Source organism: Salmo salar, unplaced genomic scaffold (assembly GCF_905237065.1).
Source record: "Salmo salar unplaced genomic scaffold, Ssal_v3.1, whole genome shotgun sequence".
Lineage (NCBI taxonomy): Eukaryota > Metazoa > Chordata > Actinopteri > Salmoniformes > Salmonidae > Salmo > Salmo salar.
The window spans coordinates 30507-57153 of NW_025550084.1; the positions used below are offsets into that span (position 1 = coordinate 30507).

A 26647-nucleotide genomic window follows, 5' to 3' on the forward strand; every position below is an offset into this window, starting at 1 on the left:
CCAGATTAAATCAGGTGCGTTTTTTATCCAGCCGTGAATATACTGCCCCCTAGCCATAACAGGTTAAGACTTGCCTCATATGGGTGTATGGAATGTATTGATAAGGATAAAGCTTTTGTAAGACATTGAGATGCTATGTACTGATGTAATGTGATAGAATTGTATTTCTGTAACCAAATCCAACTCAGTCATAGGCACGCCCCAGGGACATATACAGGACCAGGCGTCATTTGACCAGCCTGTTCGATGGGCACTATAAAACACTCCCTGATTTACATTTCCTCAGACCAGGCCTACACTCTATGGCCAGAGGTTTGACCATCCAATTCCTCTACTGAAAGTGAACCATACCACGTGGTTAACTTTTAGACTATTGATACCGACAGAATAAGAACAAGTCTTTGATGTTAATTATTAGTCTGCAGCTAAGTAAATTATGTCATCGAACGCGAAGACCAACGAAACCACCATTCTATGACGACATTAATGAATGTCGCTCTGAAAGATCCATTCTAACCGAGAGAGAGAGAGAGAGAAACGCAGACAAAACTCCCCAACAGAACTACTCTCCAACAAGAATCAGAACGACACACTGAGCGTAAATATATATATTGATTGCAATTGTTCCCGAATGAGTGAGCCTTCAATTGTTAACCTCTATGGGCTAGGTGGGACGCAAGCGTCCCACCCATGGTGCACTCCAACAGCAGGTGCATTTCAAGAGCGGCAAATTTGAATCCAAATAAATGTCAATTCAAATTTTTCAAACATACAACTATTTTACACCCTTTGAAAGATAAACATCTTAATCTAACCACGTTTTACGATTTCAAAAAGGTTTTACGGCGAAAGCATAAATTTAGAGTATGTTAGGACAGTACATTTACAAGACTTGTGTGTAATGTTGTGCCAATTCAAAGACAGGCGTCACCAAACCATAAAATCAGCTAAAATTATGCACTAACCTTTTACAATCTCCAACAGATGACACTCCTAGGACATTGTGTTAGACAAAGCATGCATTTTTAGTTCTATCAAGTTCATATTTATATCCAAAAACAGCGTTTTACTGTGGCGTTGATGTTCAGGAAATCGTTTCCCTCCAATAACCGGCATTCAAGTCAGCACCACAAATTAAATAATTAAAATTAGAAAACATTGGTAAAATATTATATTGTCATTTAATGAACTCTGTGTTAACTTCTCAGCTGACCATTTATGACCCATTGTTCAACAGGCCGACCAGCCTGTTAAGCCCACAAGGGCACATTCCGATACCAATCCTTTGTTGACGATAATTACTGTTTGTATGTTTTTCTGTTAATTACTTAGTGTAGTAAATAAATGATTAAGACAATTGATGTATGGATGATTTTACTAAAGACTGGGTTCGTGCAGATACAACAATTTACGACGTTTTGGAATGAGACTGGACTAGAGGTAAATACACCCTTTAAACTTAGAAGATAATCGACCTATACTATAATAGAATAGAATATTATCGTACAGGAAAGTTATATTAGGAAAATTATAGCTTTGTAATCTGAATATTCTCCTTGGTGCCCCGACCTAGTTAATTACAATTAAACGATTAATCAGTTTAATCGCGTGATAATAATTACAGGGAGCTAATTGATAAACATATCTTCAGTTTAATGGTACCCCCAAAGACACGACACCATCAAGAAGAAAATAACACTGAGCACTATTCCTCACCACTGAATCAGGAACAACTTTATCAAACAGATCAGCCAAGGTAGTATCGGCCTTTTTCTCAGCCATCAATGAATCTCTAGAACTAGTCAACTGTTCTGTCTGGAGCTTGACTGGCAACTCAGGACTTTCTGGCTTACTCTCAACCTTATTACGAGAGGCAGCGCGGTTAACAGCACGAACTGGAAATAACTCAGGAGACACAGTCGCGATCTGGAGATACCCTTGCTGGGGACACTTAAGGTTGCTTCGTAAAGATGTTTAGTTTGCCATCTGCCCACACCTTACTACCTGCCAAATCATTCCCCAAAATCATGTGGACTCCCTCAACTGGCTTCTAACCACAACATCTACATCACCCTCTACCAGACCTCATTTTAGTGTAACTTCATGTAAAGGAGAAGAGAATGGAACTAAACGCACAACACGTACCATTACACATCTGCCAGTATCAGACTCCTTAGAGAACGGCAAAACAGATTCCAGAACGGCAAAACAGATTCCAGAATAAAATAATCTAAAGCTCCAGTGTCTCCTAACATCTTGATTGAAACATTTTGGTTGCCATCTACCAGGGACACTACACCATCTGAAATAAAGGCTGAAAAATCTGTGGGAAGACTGAGAATCAAACTCAACTAGTGGCTGAAAAAGCTCACCCTGGTGGTCAGAGGCTGTAACAGGAGCTGCCATCACAGCAGGTTTAACTTGACCTGACTTTTTTGATTTAAGTACGGGACAGTCTTTCTTCCAATGTCCTTCAACTAAACAGTAGCGACAGGTATTAGCATTAACCGGTGCTTTAAGTCCTCCAGACCCAAACTTCTGCTGAGGCCTTTAGAAAGAAGCTCCAAAAAAAGGTGACCTACTATTCCTAGAAGTAAGGTTATTATGGTACATGTCACTGTTTGACTCAAAATGGCTTTTATGTGTTAACCTGTACTCCTCTGCAAGGACTGCTGCATCACTTGGAGACTTAAATTCACGTTCATTCATGCATGTCGCAACCTGGTCACAGAATTTTTTTACTGTTCTAACACAATCAAATTAGACAGACCCTCAAAAGTACTAACTTCAGAAGCTGTACACCAACAATTAAATGCAGAAGGCAAATCACGAACAAACTCAGAATAGGTTTGTGAATTTAACTTCTTCCTGTAACGAAAACGTTGATGATATGCCTTTGGCACAAGCTCGTAGACCTTCAGAACTGCTGATTTAACTCTAGCATACACTTTACTGTCACCTACACTCAGTGCTGCAAAAGCCTCACGTGCTTTACCTGTAAGTACACATTGCAACAACATAGTCATGTCCAAATCTGACCAAGCTCTAGCTTCCGCAATACGCTCAAATAAAACAAAGTATGTGTCTGGATCTGACTGATCAAATTTAGGCAACAAACGAAGATTCTGTGAAACATCAAACTGTGGTAGTCCTTCTGGTCTATTAGCATTTCTCAATCGCGCTGTCTCCAACTGCATTTGAAACAGCTCCCTCTGCTCCTCAAAAGTTAATGACGGACTAGACTGAACTTGTACCCTCACTACTAGCAGACTGACCCCGAAAAACACCCATTTCCCTAAGACCCTGCTTTAATTTAACTTTAACAGTCTAATTGTTTTTATCAACTATCTCAATCTGATAATGTTCAGCAATTTCAATTAAATGCTCCTTAGTACACAACTCTAAGACTACCTCTGAAGGAGCTTGAACAAAACTGCTCAGAATGGAAGACATTTTCCTCAACAAATACAACTATTCCAAATGCTCTAAAAAACAAACAAACACACAACTCACCTACAGTCAGTCTGGGTTCAAGGACACGAGCCACACCCCACTATCCTCCAAAAAAACAACTAACTGGCCCTGGTCTTCGTGCAGTCACATGTGGTAGGGTTTTATGCACACAAAACCAGTGGAGTGGAAAAGACATCCAGAACTGGCGACCCCCCCATAACCACGGAGGTGCTCCCGAGCCGATGTAGGGGAAAAGGAAAAGGGAAGCTCTACCCACGTTCACTGCCACCTAAAACAAAAACACCACGAGCCTCCTATTGACACTCGCTGATAAGCCTGAACAGGAGAGGACTCCCACTTGAACAAAAACACAGAAAAACCCAGAAAGAATTGCTAACCAAACTTAGCTACCAAGCTAACTGAACCAAAAGAACACATGGCTCTCAACGCTCTCTACAACAATATTCGCCCAACCAAAACATCCCCTCAAACAAAAACAATGTTCAAACTAAACTAACCCAAGTTAACTATAAAAATAGTCAAATAAGCTAAATTACAAATAAACAAACATATCAATAATAAAGCAAAGACAATCTAGACAAAACCTTAACTATGACAAAATGTTAAAGTAAAGTACTAAAGTAAGACTAAAGTACAATTAACTTTAACTTACAGACAAGCTCCCACTTGTCACAGGCAAGCTCATAGCCTGGAGGAGCAGGGAGAGAGAAAGAGAGAGAGTGGTTAGTGAAGCAGTTTAAATACCCTGAGCCAAGGTGGCTCCAATCACACCAGTTCCAATCACTAATGACCCTCCTCTGCCTAAAGGAGGAACCGCCCCTGCACTGCAGAGGAGGGGCCGTGACAGTGGTGTAGTGGTTATCACGTTCGCTTCACACGCGAAAGGTCCCCGGTATGAAACCGGGCAGAAACAGAGCTCATTGACACATGCAATGAGTACCGTATTTATACAGAGAATAGTTCTTTTCATAAATGCCTTATTTTGGAAATTCAAATACCTGCAATGAATATCTGTAAAATTCTGTTTACTCCTTGCAGAAAAGTCAAGCAGCAGTTTCTGTAGTGTAGTGGTTATCAAGTTCGCTTCACACGCGAAAGGTCCCTGGTTCGACACCGGGCGGAAACAGAGTTCATTGACAGATTCAGTAAGTACCAGAGAATTTCATTAATGCCTTATTTTGGAAATTTGAATACTTGCCATGAATATCTGTAAAATTCAGTTTACTCCTTGCAGCTAATTGTATTGGTAGTTTCTGTAGTATAGTGGTTATCATGTTCGCTTCACATGCGAAAGGTCCCAGGTTTGAAACCGGGCGGAAACGGAGTTCATTGACACATGCAATGAGTACTGAATTTATACAGAGAATAGTTATTTTCATAAATGACTTATTTTGGAAATTCGAATACATTTATTTATATAGCCCTTCGTACATCAGCTGATATCTCAAAGTGCTGTACAGAAACCCAGCCTAAAACCCCAAACACCAAGCAATGCATGTGAAAGAAGCACGGTGGCTAGGAAAAACTCCCTAGGAAAAACTCCCTAGAAAGGCCAAAAACCTAGGAAGAAACCTAGAGAGGAACCAGGCTATGAGGGGTGGCCAGTCCTCTTCTGGCTGTGTCCCGGGTGGATATTATAACAGAACATGGTCAAGATGTTAAAATGTTCATAAATGCCCAGCGTGGTCAAATAATAATAATCATAGTAGTTGTCGAGGGTGCAACAAGCACGTCTGGTGAACAGGTCAGGGTTCCATAGCCGCAGGCAGAACAGTTGAAACTGGAGCAGCAGCACGGCCAGGTGGACTGGGGACAGCAAGGAGTCATCATGCCAGGTATATTTAAATTCACACAGGACACCGGATAAGACAAGAGAAATACTCCAGATGTAACAGACTGACCCTAGCCCCGCGACACATGAACTACTGCAGCATAAATACTGGAGGCTGAGACAGGAGGGATCAGAAGACACTGTGGCCCCATCCGATGATACCCCCCGGACAGGGCCAAAAAGGCAGGATATAACCCCACCCACTTTGCCAAAGCACAGCCCCCACACCACTAGAGGGATGTCTCCAACCACCAACTTACCGTCCTAAGACAAGGCCGAGTATAGCCCACAAAGATCTCCGCCATGGCACAACCCAAGGAGGGGGGGGGGGGGGGGGGGGCGCCAACCCAGACAGGAAGACCATGTCAGTGACTCATCCCACTCAAGTGACGCACCCCTCCCATGGACGGCATGGAAGAACACCAGTAAGCCAGTGACTCAGCCCCTGTAATAGGGTTAGAGGCAGAGAATCCCAGTGGAGAGAGGGGAACCGGCAAGGCAGAGACAGCAAGGGCGGTTCGTTGCTCCAGCCTTTCCGTTCACCTTCACACTCCTGGGCCAGACTATACTTAATCATAGGACCTACTGAAGAGATAAGTCTTCAGTAAAGACTTAAAGGTTGAGACTGAGTCTGCGTCTCTCACATGGGTAGGCAGACCATTCCATAAAAATGGAGCTCTATAGGAGAAAGCCCTACCTCCAGCCGTTTGCTTAGAAATTCTAGGGACAATTAGGAGGCCTGCGTCTTGTGACCGTAGCGTAAGTGTAGGTATGTACGGCAGGACCAAATCGGAAAGATAGGTAGGAGCAAGCCCATGTAATGCTTTGTAGGTTAGCAGTAAAACCTTGAAATCAGCCCTTGCCTTAACCTGTTAGGGCTAGGGGGCAGTATTGACACGGCCGGATAAAAAACGTACCCGATTTAATCTGGTTACTACTCCTGCCCAGTAACTAGAATATGCATATAATTATTGGCTTTGGATAGAAAACACCCTAAAGTTTCTAAAACTGTTTGAATGGTGTCTGTGAGTATAACAGAACTCAAATGGCAGGCCAAAACCTGAGAAAATTCCATGCAGGAAGTGGCCTGTCTGACAAGTTGTGTTTTATCTTGGCTCTTTTTATTGAAGACTGAGGATCTTTGCTCTAACATGACACTTCCTACGGCTCCCATAGGCTCTCAGAGCCCGGGAAAAAGCTGAACGATATCGAGGCAGCCTCTGGCTGAAACACATTATCGCTTTTGGCAAGTGGCCGATCAGAGTACTATGGGCTTAGGCGCGTGCCCAAGTCGACCGAATGCTTTATTTTCTTTCGTCTGTTTACCTAAACGCAGATTCCCGGTCGGAATATTATCGCTTTTTTATGAGAAAAATGGCATAAAAATTGATTTTAAACAGCGGTTGACATGCTTCGAAGTACAGTAATGGAATATTTAGATTTTTTTTTGTCACGAATTGCGCCATGCTCGTCACCCTTATTTACCCTTTTGGATAGTGTCTTGAACGCATGAACAAAACGCCGCTGTTTAGATATAACTATGGATTATTTTGAACCAAACCAACATTTGTTATTGAAGTAGAAGTCCTGGGAGTGCATTCTGACGAAGACAGCAAAGGTAATAACATTTTTCTTATAGTAAATCTGACTTTGGTGAGTGCTAAACTTGCTGGGTGTCTAAATAGCTAGCCCTGTGATGCCGGGCTATCTACTGAGAATATTGCAAAATGTGCTTTCACCGAAAAGCTATTTTAAAATCGGACCTATCGAGTGCATAGAGGAGTTCTGTATCTATAATTCTTAAAATAACTGTTATGCTTTTTGTGAACGTTTATCGTGAGTAATTTAGTAAATTCGGCAGTGTTCGGTGGGAATGCTAGTCACATGCTAGTCACATGCTAATGTAAAAAGCTGTTTTTTGATATAAATATGAACTTGATTGAACAAAACATGCATGTATTGTATAACATAATGTCCTAGGGTTGTCATCTGATGAAGATCATCAAAGGTTAGTGCTGCATTTAGCATTGGTTTGGGTTTATGTGACATTATATGCTAGCTTGAAAAATGGGTGTCTGATTATTTCTGTCTGGGTACTCTGCTGACATAATCTAATGTTTTGCTTTCGTTGTAAAGCCTTTTTGAAATCGGACAGTGTGGTTAGATTAACGAGAGTCTTGTCTTTAAAATGGTGTTAAATAGTCATATGTTTGAAAAATTGAAGTTTTTGTATTTTTGAGGTTTTTGAATAACGCGCCACGGTATTACACTGGCTGTTACGTAGGTGGGATGATTTGGTGCCACCTACCCTAGAGAGGTTAACAGGAAGCCAGTGTAGGGAGGCTAGCACTGGAGTAATATGATCAAATTTTTGGGTTCTAGTCAGGATTCTAGCAGCCGTATTTAGCACTAACTGAAGTTTGTTTAGTGCTTTATCCGGGTAGCCGGAAAGTAGAGCATTGCAGTAGTCCAGCCTAGAAGTAACAAAAGCATGGATTAATTTTTCTGCATCATTTTTGGACAGAAAGTTTCTGATTTTTGCAATGTTACGTTGATGGAAAAAATCTGTCCTTGAAACAGTCTTGATATGTTCTTCAAAAGAGAGATCAGGGTCCAGAGTAACGCCGAGGTCCTTCACAGTTTTATTTGAGACAACTGTACAACCATCCAGATTAATTGTCAGATTCAACAGAAGATCTCTTTGTTTCTTGGGACCTAGAACAAGCATCTCTGTTTTGTCCGAGTTTAAAAGTAGAAAGTTTGCAGCCATCCACTTCTTTATGTCTGAAACACAGGCTTCTAGCGAGGGCAATTTTGGGCTTCACCATGTTTCATTGAAATGTACAGCTGTGTGTCGTCCGCATAGCAGTGAAATTTAACATTATGTTTTCGAATGACATCCCCAAGAGGTAAAATATATAGTGAAAACAACAGTGGTCCTAAAACGGAACCTTGAGGAACACCGAAATTTACAATTGTTTTGTCAGAGGACAAACCATTCACAGAGACAAACTGATATCTTTCCGACAGATAAGATATAAACCAGGCCACAACTTCTCCATGTAGACCAATTTGGGTTTCCAATCTCTCCAAAAGAATGTGGTGATCGATGGTATCAAAAGCAGCACTAAGATCTAGGAGCACGAGGACAGATGCAGAGAATCGGTCTGACGTTATTAAAAGGTCATTTACCACCTTCACAAGTGCAGTCTCAGTGCTATGATGGGGTCTAAAACCAGACTGAAGCGTTTCGTATACATTGTTTGTCTTCAGGAAGGCAGTGAGTTGCTGCACAACAGCTTTTTCAAATTTTTTTGAGAGGAATGGAAGATTCGATATAGGCCGATAGTTTTTATAATTTCTGGGTCAAGATTCGGCTTTTTCAAGAGAGGCTTTATTACTGCCACTTTTCGTGAGCTTGGTACACATCCGGTGGATAGAGAGCCGTTTATTATGTTCAACATAGGAGGGCCGTGCACAGGAAGCAGCTCTTTCAGTAGTTTAGTTGGAATAGGGTCCAGTATGCAGCTTGAGGGTTTAGAGGCCATGATTATTTTCATCATTGTGTCAAAAGATATAGTACTAAAACACTTTAGTATGTCCCTTGATCCTAGGTCCTGGCAGAGTTGTGCAGACTCAGGACAATGGAGCTTTGGAGGAATACGCAGGTTTAAAGAGGAGTCCGTAATTTGCTTTCTAATGATCATGATCTTTTCCTCAAAGAATTTCATAAATTTATTACTGCTGAAGTGAAAGCCATCCTCCATTTGCGAATGCTGCTTTTTAGTTAGCTTTGCGACAGTATCAAAAAGAAATTTCGGATTGTTCTTATTTTCCTCAATTAAGTTGGAAAAATAGGATGATCGAGCAGCAGTGAGGGCTCTTCGATACTGCACGGTACTGTCTTTCCAAGCTAGTCGGAGACTTCCAGTTTGGTGTGGCGCCAGTTCCGTTCCAATTTTCTGGAAGCTTGCTTCAGAGCTCGTGTATTTTCTGTATACCAGGGAGCTAGTTTCTTATGACAGATGTTTTTAGTTTTTAGGGGTGCAACTGCATCTAGGGTATTGCGCAAGGTTAAATTGAGTTCCTCGGTTAGGTGTTTAACTGATTTTTGTCCTATGACGTCCTTGGGTAGGCAGAGGGAGTCTGGAAGGGCATCAAGGAATCTTTGGGATGTCTGAGAATTTATAGCACAACTTTTAATGCTCCTTGGTTGGGGTCTGAGCAGATTATTTGTTGCAATTGCAAACACAATAAAATGGTGTTCCGATAATCCAGGATTATGAGGAAAAACATTAAGATCCACAACATTTATTCCATGGGACAAAACTAGGTCCAGAGTATGACTGTGGCAGTGAGTAGGTCCAGAGACATGTTGGACAAAACCCACTGAGTCGATGATGGCTCCGAAAGCCTTTTGGAGTGGGTCTGTGGACTTTTCCATGTGAATGTTAAAGTCACCAAAAATTTGAATATTATCTGCTATGACTACAAGATCCGATAGGAATTCAGGGAACTCAGTGAGGAACACTGCATATGGCCCAGGAGGCCTGTAAACAGTAGCTATAAAAAGTGATATAGTAGGCTGCATAGATTTCATGACTAGAAGCTCAAAAGACAAAAATGTCATTGTTTTTTTTTGTAAATTCAAATTTGCTATCATAAATGTTAGCAACACCTCCGCCTTTGCCGGATGCACGGGGGGTATGGTCACTAGTGTAACCAGGGGGTGAGGCCTCATTTAACACAGTAAATTCATCAGGTTATCACATTCGCTTTACACGCGAAAGGTCCTCGGTTTGAAACAGGGTGGAAACAGTGCTCATTGACATGTGCAGCAGGTACTGTACTTTCAACAAAGAATAGTTATTTTCATAAATACCTTATTTTGGAAATTAGAAAACGTGCCATGAATATCTGTAAAATTCGGCTTATTCCTTGCAGCTAATTGTAGCAGCAGTTTCTGTAGTGTAGTGGTTATCACGTTTGCTTCACACGTGAAACGTCCCCTTTTCGAAACCGGGCTGAAACAGAGTTCATTGACACAGGCAATGAGTACTGAATTTATAAAGAAAATATTTATTGTCATATATGCTTTATTTTGGAAATTTGAATACATGCAATGAATATCAGTAAAATTTGTTTTACTCCTTGCAGATAATTCAAGCTGCAGTTTCTGTAGTGTAGTGGTTATCACGTTCGCTTTACACGCGAAAGGTCCTCGTTTTGAAACCAGTCGGAAACAGTGCTCTTTGACACATGCAGTAGGTACTGTACTTTAAACAGAGAAAAGTTATTTTCATAAATGCCTAATTTTGGAAATTCGAATACGTGCCATGAATATCTGTAAAATTCGGTTTACTCCTTGCAGCTAATTGTAGCAGTAGTTTCTGTAGTGTAGTGGTTATCACGTTCGCTTCACACGCGAAAGGTCCCTGGTTCGAAAACAGGCGGAAACAACGCTCATTGACACATTCAAGAAGTACCATAGTGGTAACAGAGAATTTCATTAATGCCTTATTTTGGAAATTCGAATACGTGCCATGAATATCTGTAAAATTCGGTTTACTCCTTGCAGCTAATTTTAGCAGCAGTTTCTATTGTAGTGGTTATCACGTTCGCTTCACACGCGAAAGGTCCCCGTTTTGAAACCGGGCGGAAACAGAGTTCGTTGACACATGCAATGAGTACCGCATTTATACAGAAAATAGTTATTTTCATAAATGCCTTATTTTGGAATTCGAATACTTGCCATGAATATCTGTAAAATTCGGTTTACTCCTTGCAGAAAAATCAAGCAGCAGTTTCTGTATTGTAGTGGTTATCATGTTTGCTTTACACGTGAAAGGTCCTCGGTTCGAAACGGGGTGGAAACAGTGCTCTTTGACACATGCAGTAGGTACTGTACTTTTAACAGAGAATAGTTATTTTCATAAATGCCTAATTTTGGAAATTTGAACACGTGCCATGAATATCAGTAAAATTCGGTTTACTCCTCGCAGAAAAATCAAGCAGCATTCTGTAGTGTAGTGGTTATCACTTTCGCTTTACACGCGAAAGGTCCTCGGTTCGAAACGGGGTGGAAACAGTAATCTTTGACACATGCAGTAGGTACTGTACTTTTAACAGAGAATAGTTAATTTCATAAATGCCTAATTTTGGAAATTTGAACACGTGCCATGAATATCAGTAAAATTAGGTTTACTCCTTGCAGATAAGTGTAGCAGCAGTTTCTGTAGTGTAGTGGTTATCACAGTCGCTTCACACACGAAAGGTCCCTGGTATCGAAACCAGGTGGAAACAACGCTCATTGACACATTCAAGAAGTACCATATTGCTAACAGAGAATTTCATTAATCCCTTATTTTGGAAATTCGAATACGTGCCATGAATATCTTTAAAATTCGGTTTACTCCTTGCAGCTAATTGTAGCAGTAGTTTCTGTTGTGTAGTGGTTATCAAGTTCGCTTCACATGCGATAGGTCCCTGGTTCGAAACCAGGTGGAAACAACGCTCATTGACACATTCAAGAAGGACCATAGTGGTAACAGAGAATTCATTAATTCTTTATTTTGGAAATTCGAATACGTGCCATGAATATTGGTAATATTCGGTTTACTCCTTGCAGGTAATTGTAGCAGCAGTTTCTGTAGTGTAGTGGTTATCACGTTTGCTTCACATGCGAAAGATCCCTGGTTCGAAACCGGGCGGAAACAGCACTCATTGACACATTCAAGAAGTACTATAGTGGTAACAGAGAATTTCATTAATGCCTTATTTTGGAAATTCGAATACATGCAATGAATATTAGTAAAATTTGTTTTACTCCTTGCAGATAATTCAAGCAGCAGTTTCTGTAGTGTAGTGGTTATCACGTTCGCTTCACACGCCCCTTTTTGGAGTTTCAGGAAGTGGAAGAGAAGCAGGTGTCTGAGTGCTTGAGAGAGAATATCGGTTTTTTTGGAGGTCTATTTGACTTATAAGTTTGAAAGTTTGTGAGTGACTGTAGTGAAGTTTCTGTGAAACTTTTTTGCTATTGTCCCCCATCAGCATGAGCTGTTTCGGGGATAATGCTTAAAATAACCGGACGGACAACATGGCTTCGACATCAAGAATACAAACGACGACGAGAAAGGACAACAGTGAAATCAAAATGTTAAACGAAGAACTGAAAAAAAGAACATATGAGAAGGAACTGACGGTGAATGTGGAAATAAGTGGAGAAGGGAAAATAACAACGATGGAATTGCTGAGAGGAATAAAGGAAGTTTGCGGAACAATACTGGGATGTCGAATGAAAGACAGAAATAAGTATGAAATAACAATGTCTCATGTAAATGGAAAAGAAAGACTAATAGACGGGCTAAAGATAAAGAACTGTCAAATCATGGCTAAAGAACTAGGGAACGATGAGCTGGTGGTGTCCTTTTTGAACTTGCCCGCATACATTACGGATGAGGAGATAGAGAAACTAAAAGGCTGGAAGGTGAAGGCGACCACGCCAATCAAGAGGAGGATGTGGCCAGGAACGGACATTGTAGATGGGACGAGATTTTGCAAGGTAAAGTTTACAGACAATGTGCAATCCTTGCCATATTCTACTAAATTTAACACTGTCGAGGGATTTGATTATTTTCGTGTAATCCACAACAATCAAGTGAAGGTATGTAGATTATGTATTCATCCGGGGCACATACTTAAGGAATGTCCGGAATTCACATGCCACAAATGTAGTGAACAAGGGCATTATGCCAGAGAATGTCGGAACATAGGAAATGTGTGCAAAATGTGTGACAGACCTAAAGTTAGATGTAGCTGTAATAAGGGAGAAGATCACGTACTTTTGCAAACAATGGACCTCACGTCTGAGGAAGAGGGGAGTGTGCCTATGGAGAGGGAGGATGAGAGTGACATGGAGAGTGTGACTCAAGAGACAGTGGCAGATAAGCTTGAAGAACCTGTAATGTCTCCTGGCAAAGCACGGGACGCCGTTTTAGTCTCTGCTGCTGACAAGGTGGAACAGCAGCACATGATGGGTGAAAGACATACACAGGTAGAGATGGTGCAAGGTGCTTCTCAGGTGCCTGAGCCAGCTTTAAGCCTGTGTAAAAATTACACCAAAGAGTGGGCTGGGTCCACTGAAGTCACGGGCACTGTAACCTCTTACATCTAGACGTTCCGCTAGCGGAACACCTGCTCCAATATCCAATGATAGGCGTGGCGCGAATTACAAATTCCTCAAAAATACAAAAACTTCAATTTTTCAAACATATGACTATTTCACAGCATTTTAAAGACAAGACTCTCCTTTATCTAACCACACTGTCCGATTTCAAAAAGGCTTTACAGCGAAAGCAAAACATTAGATTATGTCAGCAGAGTACCAAGCCAGAAATAATCAGACACCCATTTTTCAAGCTAGCATATAATGTCACAAAAACCCAGAAGACAGCTAAATGCAGCACTAACCTTCGATGATCTTCATCAGATGATACACCTAGGACATTATGTTATACAATACATGCATGTTTTGTTCAATCAAGTTCATATTTATATCAAAAAACAGCTTTTTACATTAGCATGTGACGTTCAGAACTAGCATACCCCCCGCAAACTTCCGGGGAATTTGCTAACAATTTACTAAATTACTCACGATAAACGTTCACAAAAAGCATAACAATTATTTTAAGAATTATAGATACAGAACTCCTCTATGCACTCGATATGTCCGATTTTAAAATAGCTTTTTGGTGAAAGCACATTTTGCAATATTCTAAGTACATAGCCCAGGCATCACGGGCTAGCTATTTAGACACCCGGCAAGTTTAGCACTCACCAATATCAGATTTACTATTATAAAAGTTTGATTACCTTTTGTTGTCTTCGTCAGAATGCACTCCCAGGACTGCTATATCAATAACAAATGTTGGTTTGGTCCAAAATAATCCATCGTTATATCCGAATAGCGGCGTTTTGTTCGTGCGTCCCAGACACTATCCGAATGGTAAAGAAGGGTCGTGCGCATGGTGCAATTCGTGACAAAAAAAATCTAAATATTCCATTACCGTACTTCGAAGCATGTCAACCGCTGTTTAAAATCAATTTTTATGCCATTTTTCTCGTAAAAAAGCGATAATATTCCGACCGGGAATGTCCATTTAGCTAAACAGAGGAAAGAAAACACAGCTTTCGGTCGACGCGGGCACGAGCCTGAGTCTCACAGTACTGTAACCAGCCACTACCCAAACGCGCTACTTTGTTTCAGCCAGAGCCTGCAAAGCCACGATTCAGCTTTTTACCGCCTTCTGAGACCCTATGGCAGCCGTAGGAAGTGTCACGGGACAGCTAAGATCCTCACTCTTCAATAAACAGAGACAAGAAGAACGACACCTTGTCAGACAGGCCACTTCCTGCATGAAACCTTCTCAGATATTTGCCTGCCAAATGAGTTCTGTTATACTCACAGACACCATTCAAACAGTTTTAGAAACTTTAGGGTGTTTTCTATCCATGTGTAATAAGTATATGCATATTCTAGTTACTGGGTAGGAGTGGTACCCAGATTAAATCGGGTACGTTTTTTATCCGGCGGTGTAAATACTGCCCCCTAGCCCTAACAGGTTAACCGGTTGTCAACAATGCATTTATCACTTAATCAAACTCCAAATGTTCAATACATACTTCAACCAATGTGTATATGTTAAAATAAAAATTTGGTCACTTACATCAAACAGGTGTCTCACAAAAATAAATGTGGAAATAGCCAATGTGCAGAACTTCAGTTATTCACAATAGGTGTCTGCTTACCTTTTTAGTTGACCGGTCAGGATTTGTGAAACACACCGTCTGACGACAGCGATGGCCAATCGGCCGGACAAGTTTCAGCGAAGTCCCTACAGCAGATCACGTCGGGGTCACCATGTTAGGTTGCGTCAATTCGAATCTGGTGTCAGGACAAAGAGAAACTCTGGTCTCTAGTACTGTTTCACAGCTGTTATGGCTAGGGGGCAGTATTTTCACGGCTGGATAAAAAACGTACCCAATTTAATCTGGTTACTACTCCTGCCCAGTAACTAGAATATGCATATAATTATTGGCTTTGGATAGAAAACACTCCAAAGTTTCTAAAACTGTTTGAATGGTGTCTGTGAGTATAACAGAACTCAAATGGCAGGTCAAAACCTGAGAGATTCCTTTACAGGAAGTGGCCTGTCTGACCATTTCTTGAACTTCTTTGCCATCTCTATCTTTTACAAAGGATCTCTGCTCTAACATGACACTTCCTACATTGTCCATGGGCGCACAGAGCCCGGGAAAAAACTGAACGTCGTCATCCCAGCCCCAGGCTGAAACACATTATCGCCTTTCTCAAGTGGCCGATCAAGGGACTGTGGGCTTAGGCGCGTGCCCTGGCTGCCCCCGTCTTTGTGATTTTTCCTCTGTTTGCCGAAAAGGAGATTCCCGGTCGGAATATTGTCGCTTTTTTACGAGATAAATTGCATAAAAATTTATTTTAAACAGCGGTTGACATGCTTCGAAGTACGGTAATGGAATATTTAGCATTTTTTTGTCACGAATTGCGCCATGCGCGCGACCCTTCTTTACCATTTCGGATAGTGTCTGGGACGCACGAACAAAACGCCGCTATTCGGATATAACGATGGATTATTTTGGACCAAACCAACATTTGTTATTGATATAGCAGTCCTGGGAGTGCATTCTGACGAAGACAACAAAAGGTAATCAAACTTTTATAATAGTAAATCTGATATTGGTGAGTGCTAAACTTGCCGGGTGTCTAAATAGCTAGCCCGTGATGCCTGGGCTATGTACTTAGAATATTGCAAAATGTGCTTTCACCAAAAAGCTATTTTAAAATCGGACATATCGAGTGCATAGAGGAGTTCTGTATCTATAATTCTTAAAATAATTGTTATGCTTTTTGTGAACGTTTATCGTGAGTAATTTAGTAAATTGTTAGCAAATTCCCCGGAAGTTTGCGGGGGGTATGCTAGTTCTGAACGTCACATGCTAATGTAAAAAGCAGTTTTTTGATATAAATATGAACTTGATGGAACAAAACATGCATGTATTGTATAACATAATGTCCTAGGTGTGTCATCTGATGAAGATCATCAAAGGTTAGTGCTGCATTTAGCTGTCTTCTGGGTTTTTGTGACATTATATGCTAGCTTGAAAAATGGATGTCTGATTATTTCTGGCTTGGTACTCTGCTGACATAATCTAATGTTTTGCTTTCGCTGTAAAGCCTTTTTGAAATCGGACAGTGTGGTAAGATAAAGGAGAGTCTTGTCTTTAAAATGCTGTGAAATAGTCATATGTTTGAAAAATTGAAGTTTTTGTATTTTTGAGGAATTTGTAATTCGCGCCACGCCTATCATTGGATATTGGAGCAGGTGTTCCGCTAGCGGAACGTCTAGATGTAAGAGGTTAAGCTAAGTAAATAGTGATAAATGCAATGTTCGTATATACGGTTTCACTGTAACACCTCGCAGGGCAGACAGAGAACTGAAATGACATCATATGTTCTTCCTTAAATACTTCTTGACAGACGTAGTTCCCTCTCCCTGAGGGCCTGTCATAGTAGAGGCTTGGGTGTGGTTTAGACTTACTCCAGCCTATCGTTGGCGTGCAGGCTGGTCCCAGCCTCTGGACGCATCTTTGTTGCCAAGCATAGTTGTCTTCTAGCTTATCTTCGTGTGTGTACCCGAGAGTCAGACACCCAAGGACAGTGCCTGTTCTTGTGCCACAGCCATTCTCCCCTCTATCAGTTTCTCACATACACCTGTCCTTGAGCGGCCCCACAACCAGAAATTGTGTGTGTGTGTCACGAGTCTACTCAGCCTACACTACTAGCCAGCAACCCTCCAGTTAGTCATGTCTATTATATGTCGCTCAATCTATGTTAATACAATATAAACCTCTTATGCTAGGCATTAGTATTCATAAGTTATGCACCACAACTCATTTTATTATATAGGTATAAATAGTTGTATTATATTGGTTATGCAAACAAATAGTTGGTCAAACCCTAACAGTAATCTGAAGAACATGCGGTCAATCCCTGTTCATACATTTATACAACAGAAGTAGATTTGTTGCCAACTTTTATGGTGTCATTATCAAAAACTGAAGTTCATGGGTTCGATCCCTATCTGTACCTGGTTTAAGAATTGCTGCTATCATTTCATTGTAGTTTCAATGGAGTGGTGTATCTAAAAAGTACATTGTATTGATATTGCATTTTATCTGCAAATGAGATGGGATGGAAGCTCAGAGTGGGAGTGCATGCAAAATATGTATGAGGTCCTCTGTTCAATCCCAAGATTCTCCACTGAGTTTATTTGTGTGCCAAATTCACATTTACACAACTACTACTTTCCAGAATGTTGATATATAAATTACAGCGTAGAGTGTCATGGTGGCCAAGTGGTAAGGTGTCGGTCTCGTAAACCGAAGATCATGGGTTCAAATCCCGTCTGTGCCTTTATGAAAGACATCTTATATCATTGACCTGTGCTTTTATTGGAGGACTTTGCAGAAAAAGCAAGTTGTATCAATATTGCAACACAGCTATTATAGTAAGGGCATGTATCTCTATGGTAGAGCCAGTAGTTTACATGTTAATCCCCAACTTCTCTGTTGAGTGTATTTACTTGTTAAATTAGTTTTTGCACAACTCCCACTTTCCAGAATGTTGACATTCTAAGAAGGAAATAGATATGCTAAATCATCTGTTTCTGTAAACTGAAGCACATGGGTTCAATCCTTGTTCGACGTTTATGGAAGATAGCTGATATTATGGAAATGTACATTCATTAGAACAGTGTAAAGAAAAGGTAAATTGTATTGATATGACCACTGCGACCGGAATGCTCTAGTCGGCTGGCCCTCACTACCTATTCGTCACCAGACCCACAGGCTCCAGGTCATCTATAAGTCTATGCTAGGTAAAGCTCCGCCTTATCTCAGCTCACTGGTCACGATAACAACACACACCCATAGCACTCGCTCCAGCAGGAATATCTCACTGGTCATCCCCAAAGCCAACACCTATTTTGGCCGCCTTTCCTTCCAGTTCTCTGCTGCCAATGACTGGAACGAATTGCAAAAATCGCTGAAGCTGGACACTTATATTTCCCTCACTAACTTTACACATCAGCTATCTGAGCAGCTAACCGATCGCTGCAGCTGTACATAGCACATCTGTAAATAGCCCACCCAATTTACCTACCTCATCCCTATATTGTTTTTATTTACTTTCTGCTCTTTTGCACACCAGTATTTCTACTTGCACATCATCATCTGCTCATCTATCAATCCAACGTTAATTTGCTAAATTGTAATTACTTCGCTACTATGGCCTATTTATTGCCTTACCTCCTCATTCCATTTGCACACATTGTATATAGACTTTCTTTTTTCTATTGTGTTATTGACTGTACGCTTGTTTATTCCATTTGTAACTCTGTGTTGTTGTTTGTGTCGCACTGCTCTGCTTTATCTTGGCCAGGTCGCAGTTCTAAATGAGAACTTGTTCTCCACTAGCTGACCCGGTTAAATAAAGATGAAATAAAATAAAATAAGAAACATTTTTTTATTTTAAAGGAAGGGGATGTAGCTCAGTGGTAGAGCGCATGCTTTGCATGTATGAGGTCCTGGGTTCAATCCCCAGCTTCTCCATTGAAAATTTTTGCACTGACCCAACTCCTACTTTCCAGAATGTTGAAATTCTAAGCAGGAAACAGAGATGTGCTAAATAATTTGGTCTTGTAATCTGAACAACGTGCGTTCAATCCCCTGTTCATACATTTATAGAACAGAAGTGGCATGGTTGCCATCTTTTATGGCGTCATTTTCAAAAACTGAAGTTCATGGGTTCGATCCCTGTCTGTACGTGGTTTAAGAATTGCTGCTATCATTTCATTGTAGTTTCAATGGAGTGGTGTATCTAAAAAGTACATTGCATTGATATTGCATTTTATTTGCAAATTAAATGGGATGGAAGCTCAGAGGGGGAGTGCATGCAAAATGTGTATGAGGTCTTCGGTTCAATCCCAAGATTCTCCACTGAGTTTATTTGTGTGCCAAATTCACATTTACACAACTACTACTTTCCAGAATGTGTATATATAATTCACAGCTTAGAGTGGCATGGTGGCCAAGTGGTAAGGCGTCGGTCTCGTAAACCGAAGATCATGGGTTCAAATCCCGTCCGTGCCTATATGAAAGACATCTGATATCATGGACCTGTGCTTCTATTGGAGGACTTTGCAGAAAACGCAAGTTGTATCAATATTGCAAAACAACTATTTTAGTAAGGGCATGTATCTCTATGGTAGAGCCAGTACTTTACATGTATGCGGTCCAACGTTAATCCCCAACTTCTTTGTTCAGTGTATTTACTTGTTAAATTAGTTTTTGCACAACTCCCACTTTCCAGAATGTTGACATTCTAAGAAGGAAATAGATATGCTAAATCATCTGTTTCTGTAAACTGAAGCACATGGGTTCAATCCTTGTTCGACGTTTATGGAAGATAGCTGATATTTAGGAAATGTACATTCATTAGAACAGTGTAAAGAAAAGGTAAATTGTATTGATATGACCACTGCGACCGGAATGCTCTAGTCGGCTGGCCCTCGCTACCTATTCGTCACCAGACCCACAGGCTCCAGGTCATCTATAAGTCTATGCTAGGTAAAGCTCCGCCTTATCTCAGCTCACTGGTCACGATAACAACACCCACCCATAGCACTCGCTCCAGCAGGAATATCTCACTGGTCATCCCCAAAGCCAACACCTATTTTGGCCGCCTTTCCTTCCAGTTCTCTGCTGCCAATGACTGGAACGAATTGCAAAAATCGCTGAAGCTGGACACTTATATTTCCCTCACTAACTTTACACATCAGCTATCTGAGCAGCTAACCGATCGCTGCAGCTGTATATAGCACATCTGTAAATAGCCCACCCAATTTACCTACCTCATCCCTATATTGTTTTTATTTACTTTCTGCTCTTTTGCACACCAGTATTTCTACTTGCACATCATCATCTGCTCATCTATCAATCCAACGTTAATTTGCTAAATTGTAATTACTTCGCTACTATGGCCTATTTATTGCCTTACCTCCTCATTCCATTTGCACACATTGTATATAGACTTTCTTTTTTTCTATTGTGTTATTGACTGTACGCTTGTTTATTCCATTTGTAACTCTGTGTTGTTGTTTGTGTCGCACTGCTCTGCTTTATCTTGGCCAGGTCGCAGTTCTAAATGAGAACTTGTTCTCCACTAGCTGACCCGGTTAAATAAAGATGAAATAAAATAAAATAAGAAACATTTTTTTATTTTACAGGATGGGGATGTAGCTCAGTGGTAGAGCGCATGCTTTGCATGTATGAGGTCCTGGGTTCAATCCCCAGCTTCTCCATTGAAAATTTTTGCACTGACCCAACTCCTACTTTCCAGAATGTTGAAATTCTAAGCAGGAAACAGAGATGTGCTAAATAATTTGGTCTTGTAATCTGAACAACGTGCGTTCAATCCCTGTTCATACATTTATAGAACAGAAGTGGCATGGTTGCCATCTTTTATGGCGTCATTTTCAAAAACTGAAGTTCATGGGTTCGATCCCTGTCTGTACGTGGTTTAAGAATTGCTGCTATCATTTCATTGTAGTTTCAATGGAGTGGTGTATCTAAAAAGTACATTGCATTGATATTGCATTTTATTTGCAAATTAAATGGGATGGAAGCTCAGAGGGGGAGTGCATGCAAAATGTGTATGAGGTCTTCGGTTCAATCCCAAGATTCTCCACTGAGTTTATTTGTGGGCCAAATTCACATTTACACAACTACTACTTTCCAGAATGTGTATATATAATTCACAGCTTAGAGTGGCATGGTGGCCAAGTGGTAAGGCGTCGGTCTCGTAAACTGAAGATCATGGGTTCAAATCCCGTCCGTGCCTTTATGAAAGACATCTGATATCATGGACCTGTGCTTCTATTGGAGGACTTTGCAGAAAACGCAAGTTGTATCAATATTGCAAAACAACTATTTTAGTAAGGGCATGTATCTCTATGGTAGAGCCAGTACTTTACATGTATGCGGTCCAACGTTAATCCCCAACTTCTTTGTTCAGTGTATTTACTTGTTAAATTAGTTTTTGCACAACTCCCACTTTCCAGAATGTTGACATTCTAAGAAGGAAATAGATATGCTAAATCATCTGTTTCTGTAAACTGAAGCACATGGGTTCAATCCTTGTTCGACGTTTATGGAAGATAGCTGATATTTAGGAAATGTACATTCATTAGAACAGTGTAAAGAAAAGGTAAATTGTATTGATATGACCACTGCGACCGGAATGCTCTAGTCGGCTGGCCCTCGCTACCTATTCGTCACCAGACCCACAGGCTCCAGGTCATCTATAAGTCTATGCTAGGTAAAGCTCCGCCTTATCTCAGCTCACTGGTCACGATAACAACACCCACCCATAGCACTCGCTCCAGCAGGAATATCTCACTGGTCATCCCCAAAGCCAACACCTATTTTGGCCGCCTTTCCTTCCAGTTCTCTGCTGCCAATGACTGGAACGAATTGCAAAAATCGCTGAAGCTGGACACTTATATTTCCCTCACTAACTTTACACATCAGCTATCTGAGCAGCTAACCGATCGCTGCAGCTGTATATAGCACATCTGTAAATAGCCCACCCAATTTACCTACCTCATCCCTATATTGTTTTTATTTACTTTCTGCTCTTTTGCACACCAGTATTTCTACTTGCACATCATCATCTGCTCATCTATCAATCCAACGTTAATTTGCTAAATTGTAATTACTTCGCTACTATGGCCTATTTATTGCCTTACCTCCTCATTCCATTTGCACACATTGTATATAGACTTTCTTTTTTCTATTGTGTTATTGACTGTACGCTTGTTTATTCCATTTGTAACTCTGTGTTGTTGTTTGTGTCGCACTGCTCTGCTTTATCTTGGCCAGGTCGCAGTTCTAAATGAGAACTTGTTCTCCACTAGCTGACCCGGTTAAATAAAGATGAAATAAAATAAAATAAGAAACATTTTTTTATTTTAAAGGAAGGGGATGTAGCTCAGTGGTAGAGCGCATGCTTTGCATGTATGAGGTCCTGGGTTCAATCCCCAGCTTCTCCATTGAAAATTTTTGCACTGACCCAACTCCTACTTTCCAGAATGTTGAAATTCTAAGCAGGAAACAGAGATGTGCTAAATAATTTGGTCTTGTAATCTGAACAACGTACGCGTTCAATCCCCTGTTCATACATTTATAGAACAGAAGTGGCATGGTTGCCATCTTTTATGGCGTCATTTTCAAAAACTGAAGTTCATGGGTTCGATCCCTGTCTGTACGTGGTTTAAGAATTGCTGCTATCATTTCATTGTAGTTTCAATGGAGTGGTGTATCTAAAAAGTACATTGCATTGATATTGCATTTTATTTGCAAATTAAATGGGATGGAAGCTCAGAGGGGAGTGCATGCAAAATGTGTATGAGGTCTTCGGTTCAATCCCAAGATTCTCCACTGAGTTTATTTGTGTGCCAAATTCACATTTACACAACTACTACTTTCCAGAATGTGTATATATAATTCACAGCTTAGAGTGGCATGGTGGCCAAGTGGTAAGGCGTCGGTCTCGTAAACCGAAGATCATGGGTTCAAATCCCGTCCGTGCCTTTATGAAAGACATCTGATATCATGGACCTGTGCTTCTATTGGAGGACTTTGCAGAAAACGCAAGTTGTATCAATATTGCAAAACAACTATTTTAGTAAGGGCATGTATCTCTATGGTAGAGCCAGTACTTTACATGTATGCGGTCCAACGTTAATCCCCAACTTCTTTGTTCAGTGTATTTACTTGTTAAATTAGTTTTTGCACAACTCCCACTTTCCAGAATGTTGACATTCTAAGAAGGAAATAGATATGCTAAATCATCTGTTTCTGTAAACTGAAGCACATGGGTTCAATCCTTGTTCGACGTTTATGGAAGATAGCTGATATTAAGGAAATGTACATTCATTAGAACAGTGTAAAGAAAAGGTAAATTGTATTGATATGACCACTGCGACCGGAATGCTCTAGTCGGCTGGCCCTCGCTACCTATTCGTCACCAGACCCACAGGCTCCAGGTCATCTATAAGTCTATGCTAGGTAAAGCTCCGCCTTATCTCAGCTCACTGGTCACGATAACAACACCCACCCATAGCACTCGCTCCAGCAGGAATATCTCACTGGTCATCCCCAAAGCCAACACCTATTTTGGCCGCCTTTCCTTCCAGTTCTCTGCTGCCAATGACTGGAACGAATTGCAAAAATCGCTGAAGCTGGACACTTATATTTCCCTCACTAACTTTACACATCAGCTATCTGAGCAGCTAACCGATCGCAGCAGCTGTATATAGCACATCTGTAAATAGCCCACCCAATTTACCTACCTCATCCCTATATTGTTTTTATTTACTTTCTGCTCTTTTGCACACCAGTATTTCTACTTGCACATCATCATCTGCTCATCTATCAATCCAACGTTAATTTGCTAAATTGTAATTACTTCGCTACTATGGCCTATTTATTGCCTTACCTCCTCATTCCATTTGCACACATTGTATATAGACTTTCTTTTTTTCTATTGTGTTATTGACTGTACGCTTGTTTATTCCATTTGTAACTCTGTGTTGTTGTTTGTGTCGCACTGCTCTGCTTTATCTTGGCCAGGTCGCAGTTCTAAATGAGAACTTGTTCTCCACTAGCTGACCCGGTTAAATAAAGATGAAATAAAATAAAATAAGAAACATTTTTTTATTTTAAAGGATGGGGATGTAGCTCAGTGGTAGAGCGCATGCTTTGCATGTATGAGGTCCTGGGTTCAATCCCCAGCTTCTCCATTGAAAATTTTTGCACTGACCCAACTCCTACTTTCCAGAATGTTGAAATTCTAAGCAGGAAACAGAGATGTGCTAAATAATTTGGTCTTGTAATCTGAACAACGTCGCGTTCAATCCCTGTTCATACATTTATAGAACAGAAGTGGCATGGTTGCCATCTTTTATGGCGTCATTTTCAAAAACTGAAGTTCATGGGTTCGATCCCTGTCTGTACGTGGTTTAAGAATTGCTGCTATCATTTCATTGTAGTTTCAATGGAGTGGTGTATCTAAAAAGTACATTGCATTGATATTGCATTTTATTTGCAAATTAAATGGGATGGAAGCTCAGAGGGGGAGTGCATGCAAAATGTGTATGAGGTCTTCGGTTCAATCCCAAGATTCTCCACTGAGTTTATTTGTGGGCCAAATTCACATTTACACAACTACTACTTTCCAGAATGTGTATATATAATTCACAGCTTAGAGTGGCATGGTGGCCAAGTGGTAAGGCGTCGGTCTCGTAAACCGAAGATCATGGGTTCAAATCCCGTCCGTGCCTTTATGAAAGACATCTGATATCATGGACCTGTGCTTCTATTGGAGGACTTTGCAGAAAAAGCAAGTTGTATCAATATTGCAAAACAACTATTTTAGTAAGGGCATGTATCTCTATGGTAGAGCCAGTACTTTACATGTATGCGGTCCAACGTTAATCCCCAACTTCTTTGTTCAGTGTATTTACTTGTTAAATTAGTTTTTGCACAACTCCCACTTTCCAGAATGTTGACATTCTAAGAAGGAAATAGATATGCTAAATCATCTGTTTCTGTAAACTGAAGCACATGGGTTCAATCCTTGTTCGACGTTTATGGAAGATAGCTGATATTAAGGAAATGTACATTCATTAGAACAGTGTAAAGAAAAGGTAAATTGTATTGATATGACCACTGCGACCGGAATGCTCTAGTCGGCTGGCCCTCGCTACCTATTCGTCACCAGACCCACAGGCTCCAGGTCATCTATAAGTCTATGCTAGGTAAAGCTCCGCCTTATCTCAGCTCACTGGTCACGATAACAACACCCACCCATAGCACTCGCTCCAGCAGGAATATCTCACTGGTCATCCCCAAAGCCAACACCTATTTTGGCCGCCTTTCCTTCCAGTTCTCTGCTGCCAATGACTGGAACGAATTGCAAAAATCGCTGAAGCTGGACACTTATATTTCCCTCACTAACTTTACACATCAGCTATCTGAGCAGCTAACCGATCGCTGCAGCTGTACATAGCACATCTGTAAATAGCCCACCCAATTTACCTACCTCATCCCTATATTGTTTTTATTTACTTTCTGCTCTTTTGCACACCAGTATTTCTACTTGCACATCATCATCTGCTCATCTATCAATCCAACGTTAATTTGCTAAATTGTAATTACTTCGCTACTATGGCCTATTTATTGCCTTACCTCCTCATTCCATTTGCACACATTGTATATAGACTTTCTTTTTTTCTATTGTGTTATTGACTGTACGCTTGTTTATTCCATTTGTAACTCTGTGTTGTTGTTTGTGTCGCACTGCTCTGCTTTATCTTGGCCAGGTCGCAGTTCTAAATGAGAACTTGTTCTCCACTAGCTGACCCGGTTAAATAAAGATGAAATAAAATAAAATAAGAAACATTTTTTTATTTTAAAGGAAGGGGATGTAGCTCAGTGGTAGAGCGCATGCTTTGCATGTATGAGGTCCTGGGTTCAATCCCCAGCTTCTCCATTGAAAATTTTTGCACTGACCCAACTCCTACTTTCCAGAATGTTGAAATTCTAAGCAGGAAACAGAGATGTGCTAAATAATTTGGTCTTGTAATCTGAACAACGTGCGTTCAATCCCTGTTCATACATTTATAGAACAGAAGTGGCATGGTTGCCATCTTTTATGGCGTCATTTTCAAAAACTGAAGTTCATGGGTTCGATCCCTGTCTGTACGTGGTTTAAGAATTGCTGCTATCATTTCATTGTAGTTTCAATGGAGTGGTGTATCTAAAAAGTACATTGCATTGATATTGCATTTTATTTGCAAATTAAATGGGATGGAAGCTCAGAGGGGGAGTGCATGCAAAATGTGTATGAGGTCTTCGGTTCAATCCCAAGATTCTCCACTGAGTTTATTTGTGTGCCAAATTCACATTTACACAACTACTACTTTCCAGAATGTGTATATATAATTCACAGCTTAGAGTGGCATGGTGGCCAAGTGGTAAGGCGTCGGTCTCGTAAACCGAAGATCATGGGTTCAAATCCCGTCCGTGCCTTTATGAAAGACATCTGATATCATGGACCTGTGCTTCTATTGGAGGACTTTGCAGAAAACGCAAGTTGTATCAATATTGCAAAACAACTATTTTAGG

The 26647-nt window shown here is 40.7% G+C and overlaps 14 non-coding genes across 14 annotated transcripts; all 14 read left to right on the forward strand.

Annotated features, from left to right (window-relative positions):
* Positions 1-4527: 4527 nt before the first annotated feature.
* On the forward strand, positions 4528-4600 carry trnav-cac (transfer RNA valine (anticodon CAC)). Its single transcript has one exon. It is a non-coding gene; the product is annotated as a tRNA-Val (tRNA).
* Positions 4601-10691: 6091 nt separating this feature from the next.
* On the forward strand, positions 10692-10764 carry trnav-cac (transfer RNA valine (anticodon CAC)). Its single transcript has one exon. It is a non-coding gene; the product is annotated as a tRNA-Val (tRNA).
* Positions 10765-11948: 1184 nt separating this feature from the next.
* On the forward strand, positions 11949-12021 carry trnav-cac (transfer RNA valine (anticodon CAC)). The gene has a single exon. It is a non-coding gene; the product is annotated as a tRNA-Val (tRNA).
* Positions 12022-17741: 5720 nt separating this feature from the next.
* Positions 17742-17813, forward strand: trnat-cgu (transfer RNA threonine (anticodon CGU)). The gene has a single exon. It is a non-coding gene; the product is annotated as a tRNA-Thr (tRNA).
* A 1124-nt stretch (positions 17814-18937) lies between these two features.
* trnaa-ugc (transfer RNA alanine (anticodon UGC)) lies at positions 18938-19009 on the forward strand. The gene has a single exon. It is a non-coding gene; the product is annotated as a tRNA-Ala (tRNA).
* A 468-nt stretch (positions 19010-19477) lies between these two features.
* Positions 19478-19549, forward strand: trnat-cgu (transfer RNA threonine (anticodon CGU)). Its single transcript has one exon. It is a non-coding gene; the product is annotated as a tRNA-Thr (tRNA).
* A 1139-nt stretch (positions 19550-20688) lies between these two features.
* Positions 20689-20760, forward strand: trnaa-ugc (transfer RNA alanine (anticodon UGC)). The gene has a single exon. It is a non-coding gene; the product is annotated as a tRNA-Ala (tRNA).
* A 467-nt stretch (positions 20761-21227) lies between these two features.
* trnat-cgu (transfer RNA threonine (anticodon CGU)) lies at positions 21228-21299 on the forward strand. The gene has a single exon. It is a non-coding gene; the product is annotated as a tRNA-Thr (tRNA).
* A 1138-nt stretch (positions 21300-22437) lies between these two features.
* Positions 22438-22509, forward strand: trnaa-ugc (transfer RNA alanine (anticodon UGC)). Its single transcript has one exon. It is a non-coding gene; the product is annotated as a tRNA-Ala (tRNA).
* Positions 22510-22978: 469 nt separating this feature from the next.
* trnat-cgu (transfer RNA threonine (anticodon CGU)) lies at positions 22979-23050 on the forward strand. Its single transcript has one exon. It is a non-coding gene; the product is annotated as a tRNA-Thr (tRNA).
* Positions 23051-24189: 1139 nt separating this feature from the next.
* trnaa-ugc (transfer RNA alanine (anticodon UGC)) lies at positions 24190-24261 on the forward strand. Its single transcript has one exon. It is a non-coding gene; the product is annotated as a tRNA-Ala (tRNA).
* A 468-nt stretch (positions 24262-24729) lies between these two features.
* Positions 24730-24801, forward strand: trnat-cgu (transfer RNA threonine (anticodon CGU)). Its single transcript has one exon. It is a non-coding gene; the product is annotated as a tRNA-Thr (tRNA).
* A 1139-nt stretch (positions 24802-25940) lies between these two features.
* On the forward strand, positions 25941-26012 carry trnaa-ugc (transfer RNA alanine (anticodon UGC)). The gene has a single exon. It is a non-coding gene; the product is annotated as a tRNA-Ala (tRNA).
* Positions 26013-26479: 467 nt separating this feature from the next.
* On the forward strand, positions 26480-26551 carry trnat-cgu (transfer RNA threonine (anticodon CGU)). The gene has a single exon. It is a non-coding gene; the product is annotated as a tRNA-Thr (tRNA).
* The last annotated feature ends 96 nt before the right edge of the window (positions 26552-26647 follow it).